General features: G+C 38.9%; 1 protein-coding gene across 1 annotated transcript in view; it reads right to left on the reverse strand.

The window, feature by feature from the left end:
• Nucleotides 1-3,772, reverse strand: part of GALNT1 (polypeptide N-acetylgalactosaminyltransferase 1) — a 51,084-nt gene extending 47,312 nt beyond the window's left edge. Inside the window, exon 1 of the mRNA XM_005867304.2 lies at nt 3,716-3,772. The gene's annotated coding sequence lies outside the window, so the exon portion shown is untranslated. The remainder of the gene's footprint in view (nt 1-3,715) is intronic.
• Between the last annotated feature and the right edge of the window lie 2,084 nt (nt 3,773-5,856).

A 5,856-nucleotide genomic window follows, 5' to 3' on the forward strand; every position in this document is an offset into this window, starting at 1 on the left:
TAATAGGTACTGCACTGAATCTATAGATTGCTTTAGGTAGTATGGACATTTTAATGATGTTGATTCTACCAATCCATGACATGGTATGTTCTTCCATTTGTTTAGGTCTTCCTCTATCTCTTTTTTCAATGTCCTGTAATTTTCCGAGTACAGGTCTTTTACGTCCTTGGTTAAGTTTATTCCTAGGTATCTTAATTTTTTTGGTGCAATGGTAAATGGGATTGTTTTTTTCATTTCTCTTTCTGTGAGTTCATTATTGGTGTATAAAAAGGCCATAGATTTCTGGGTGTTAATTTTGTATCCTGCTACAGTGCCTAAAATAATTCTTGATATATGGTAAAGCAAGCCTTGTCACCTTTCACTACTTCTTGAGGAATGCCTTGGCTACTCTTGACTCATTGGCCTTCCTTAGCTATGCTGACCACTCAATTACTTAAAATTCCATCCATTGCAAAAGAAACCTAGTAGTTAAAACTGTTTACATGACTATGGTGGAACAATTCTACTGTTTTGAGAAAGTACATTTAATAAATCACAAAGACCATAAAAAAGAAGTTTGGCATTGAAGGAGGAATTAAACTCAAGTCTAATAGTTAAGTTCCAAAAATTTTACAAAATGACATGATTTTCAAAATAACTTTTATGTTTACTATATTTTGTTTCTTAAAAAAAAAGTTTCAGTCTTTTAGAGTCACAACTCATTACACGCTCTCTGGATATTTACTGAGTCTTGGCCAACTATGTTCTTCATACTGTGTCGGGTACTGTGTATGGTACAAGCATAAAGGCAATGATCCACACCACAGAAGCTCTTATCACACTGCTAATCACCAGTCTAAGAGACATGCCATTCACATTATAAGAGAAACATCAATTCAGCTAACTTGGCAGGGAAAAGACATCCAGACAGGGAAGTTTCTAAACAGGTTTTCTCAGAAGGCAATATAAGACACTAAATCTTCTGCAACAAGATTTTCTTTAAAGTAAATTTTTTCTGTAATTGTTTTCTGTCTTTCCTCTACCTAAAACCATTTATGGATTCCCCTGTTCTTCTAAAGAATACTGTTATTGCAGGACTCAAACCTTAGAGTCCTTGCTAAAGAAAGTCTATGGTCAAATAAATAGGGGAATGCTACGTGCTCTCTTTGCCCTGGGAGATTCATACTGTATATTATGGCACTGAAGGTTCTGTGAATTTCTGCAATAAGGGAACCTACTTAACTTTATTAGCTTAGAACTTCTCATTTTCAAGCATGGAACTTTCTCCATATACTTTGTCTTTCTTTTTTGCATAATATAAAGCAGGTTTCAAATAGCAATAAATAAAGTAGTAGAGATTGGTTTCAAATGCTGGGATCAGGCAATTTTTAAAATATGGGTTACTTTCTTTTTGCAAAACTGCTATATCTGTATATCTGCAAATTCTGTAAAAAAGAAATCCCATTCTGTTTAAAAGTCCCTCACAAAAAAGGCCTTCATGAAGTAAAGGTTAATTCTAATATCTTGATTTAACCATTTTAACTTCATTATTTCTGTTTTGTTCCTTAACATACCTGGATATAATATAAATAGTTGTGGACAAAAATGAGAAATCCAAAAGTCACCATTATATAAATCCCTAAAAGAAAATATTCTACAAACTTCTCAGAGAAGTGAAATTTGTCAAATATTTCTACTGTCAATTCTTTTCTTAAAATTTAGAATATCATAGTCTAAAGACTGTATCAGCACAAATACTACATTCAGCAAATGCAGCCTTATCTCAGGTAGGATGCTGTGAGGAAGGAGTTAACACGGCATTTCTGTTTTACTCAGTCCTTGCTAATCCTGGGGGAATGCCTAGAGCCACAGCAATGAACCCTGGCCAGACTGAGAACTGAACTCCTGAAAAGTTCAGTCACTGGTTAAGGATGTTAGAGGCAGTGGGTCAGGATGTACCAGGATGTTAGCAATGTGTAAAGTAATCATCGAGATTTATGATGTGTGCCTGGTATCTCTTCTGGGTTCTAAGTTTCAGTTACCAGGCTGGCCAGATGGCAGAAATGTGCCTGTGTGACCAGCTTCCTGTAAGAACTCTGGACTGTCATACTCATGTGCTTCCCTTGCCAGAGACATCTTATATATGTCTCGATCATTCACAGCTACAGAGGAAATTGTATCCATGTAACTCTTATAGCAGAAAGACTTGGAAGTCTGTGCCAGATCTCTGGAGCATTCACCCATACATCTTTTTCCTGCTGTTCCTGCACTATAGCCTTTGCTGTATTAAACCTGAACCTGAGTACATGATGTTGAGTTGTGTGAGTCCTTCCAGCAAATCATGGGATCCACAAAACAAACACCATTAAAGAATTTGGTTGGCCATTACTTACTTCTCTCATTTTTCAGAAGCTAAATGATCATAATTACAATGATCATAATTACAATCTCCTTAAATGAATGAATCGGTGTACAGGATAAAAGTTAACAGAGTAGGCCCGAGACTGCTATCCTCAGAAAGACTTGGTTGTAGGTTGGTCCTTGGCTGGTGTCTGGGAACTTGAATGATAAACAGTTCCCTACACTGACATAAAACTCACCTTAAAGGACAAGTGTGCCCTACTGTGCCTAAACTATTTGTACAAACAGTGGTTTATGCAAAACACCTGCTTTCCCTCTGGGAGCCTGAAGTTTTGGTACATGCTAGGCAGAGGGTGCCTCCATCACGAGCCCCAATAAAACACTGGCAAAGAGTCTAACGAGTTTCCCTAGTTGACAGCACTTCACTGCTGTCACAGCTCATTGCTGGAGGAATGAAGCAAACCTGAGCGACTCCACAGAAGAGAGGGGGCTCTTGGAAGCCTGTGCCTGGTTCCCCCAGACTTCACCCCTCAATCCCCGCCCCCACACTTAATATTGCTTTGTTAATATTAAGTTCCCTTGTTAATATTGCTTTGTATCTTCTCACTGTAATGAATCTTAGCCATTATTATGATATATGCTGAATCCTGTGAGTCCCCTAGCGAATCATTGAACGTGAGGGTGATCTTGGGAACCCCCAACACAATCAGCATATTAAAACTTGGTTTCAATTCCAACACGTATTATGATTCTATAAATGTGGGCCTCTTTATGCTTCTAAATGAAAAAACCATAACCACCTTATAGTCCCATTACACAAAATCAAATGAAGTAATGCACAACACACTCAGATATCATAGTACACAGTCAATAAATGTGAAATAGTATTTTAGAGCACTTTCTTAGATAAAACAAAAATTGGGAACCTTTTCTATTTGTACGGATGCAATGAGAATTCAAACAGCCACTTGGATTATTGAAAAGGGACACTCTAAGACAAACTTTAACCCTCTATCTTCAACACTGGTTCTATGAGTGATTACCAGTCCGCATGGCAGGATTACTGGGTAAGATCAAGCAGGTTAAATCCTATATAATCAATATCTTTTCATTTCTAAACCTGGTCTTCATTTAGTCTTCAAATTAACCTCCCTACTAAAAAGTGAATGCACTAATTAATTAGTACTGAGCTATGCTTAGTGGTTCAACTTCTCAAATTACTAAACTGGAATTTTAGTACAACCCATTTTCTTGTGTGTATATGCAGCATAAAGTACAATCAACAAAAGTGTGAAACCTTTGGAGCTAAAAGAACAAACCCTAATGTAAAAAGAAGTGGAATCCTGAAGTCATTCACTCCCAGCTATCAACTTACCCCAAAGTGGTTTTTCAAATGAATTCATATCCCAAATCCATATGTCCCACATCTCCTGTTAAAAAATAAATTTCCTATAATCAGTTTATTAAAGAATAACTCTACCCTCCCCCCTGACCTCAGCCACCCTATTCCATTGGACTATACCAGCCGCACCTCCCAATGCTGAGCATGATGCCTAGCACACAATGCATTCACTCAGTTAATGTCCAGTCCATGAATGAGTGAGTCAATGGATAAAGTATTATTACTGGAACCAACACCAAGCTCAGTGGAAATACTTGCCTCCTCTTACAAATCTATGAGGATATTAACTTTCCAGATGGGCAAGCCAAAGACACATAAACAGCACGTGTGGCAGATATTGTTTATGCCTTATCCCACCCTCAGACCCTATGTTTTTCAAGGCATGAGACCCCCAACTGAATTCAAGTGATCAATCTTCTTGCCAGTGAAGTGACCAAATTTCAACCCATGGCACCTGAGGGGAAGTCTGTTGGGAAGCTTTCAGAAACAGTTACGCTCCGTCATAGAGATGCTGGAGGAAAACCTATCCGTTTCTGCCTTTGGGAATTGTTTGCATTGGATACACCGAGGTGCTGCAGCCATCTGAGGTCATGAGGGAAACAACACGCTGAGGATGGCAAAGTGAAATATGGAAAGCGCATGGGGACCTGATGACATGGAGTCACTGAGCAGACAAACCCTGAAATCTCTCTGTCTGGACCTCTTGTTAGGTGAGTTGATAAAGCCTGCATTGTTTAACCATAGTCAAAAACATCCTAAGACACCACTCTGTAACCTACAATTACTTATTTAGACAGACATCTATTCTGTGAAGGAAAAAAATAAGATGTGAATCAGTGGAGAACCCAAATTAAGGAGTCTACTTTTACAGGAGATTACTTAGAGGCAGAATTTCAATAAAAATTTAATAGCTACAAACTAGAACTTGGTATATAACATGCCCATCTTAGACATAGCATTAATCTATCACAATCACATATCCCTAATTTATTCAAACTTTAATAAATATCAAGCATGTGTAATCACTATGCCAAGTAAAATCTGATGTAGATAAATGTGAAAAAAAACTCAGTCCTGCCCTGGCTGGTGCGGCTCAGTTGGCTGAGTGTCATCCCATGTACCAAGAGGTCACTGGTTCAATCCCGATCAGGGCACATGCTGGGGTTGTGGGCTTGATCCCTGGTAGGGAGCATGCATGAGGCAGCCAATCGGTGTTTCTTCTTTTCTCCCTCTCCCTCTCTCTCTCTCAAATCAATTTTAAAAACATATTAAAGAAAGACTCAGTCCCTGTTCTCAGCAAGCTTGCCGTTGAGGGGGAGAGATAACAAGGCAAGTTTGTGTGGCACTTCACTATTTACAAAATACTTTCGTATCTTTGCGACAGGTGCCAAGTGATGAGAGGCTATACTGCACAAAGGAGTGAAAGTGGTAGGGAGAATGATTGGGGAATTGATTTCAGTTATGAAAAGACAAAAGGATATTGCAAGTGGACAAAACAATGTGAGCTAAAATAAATAGGGAGGCAGGAAAATGCATGGAGTGTCTAGGGGACCACAAACAGACAAACACGGCAGATATGGTTGAGGGGGTGAGTTCAGAACAGGGCAAATCTTGACTATCACGCTAAGGAGTTTGAAGAGCAACCGTCAGGGGGAGTTTACCCATGTTTGTACTTTTATCTCTTGAATATGTTGAAATAATTACAAGAGAATACTGTGGTTTCAGTATTCAGTTCAACCACCAACTCAGACACTAGGAAATATATTGCCACTATCAACAATGGAAACCCCCAGGGATCCTGGGGAGCAGTTTCTGGCAAGTAAAGGACCACGCAGGAACTTCCTCCAGGCCAGGGGCCCACGCTCTTTTCTGGCCATGAAATCCTCAAAATCTCCAAAGTTTTTGTTCTGTATTTTTGTCAAAACGCCAACTTCAGCCCTGAGTTCTAATGGAGTTCTCTTCTTCTCAAACTATCTCTCTCTTCTTTCCTTTACCATCTTCTGAACAAGTAGTCTTTATTCTATCTCTAATTTCTCAACTCCACAACCCAGTGTAGTCTGGCTTCACTTCAACAAAACCGTTTGTTGATCAGTCCCTGTAATGTCCTAACTACC

The sequence above is a fragment of the Myotis brandtii genome, unplaced genomic scaffold (genome assembly GCF_000412655.1).
Source record: "Myotis brandtii unplaced genomic scaffold, ASM41265v1 scaffold248, whole genome shotgun sequence".
In the NCBI taxonomy this organism is placed as follows: Eukaryota; Metazoa; Chordata; class Mammalia; order Chiroptera; family Vespertilionidae; genus Myotis; species Myotis brandtii.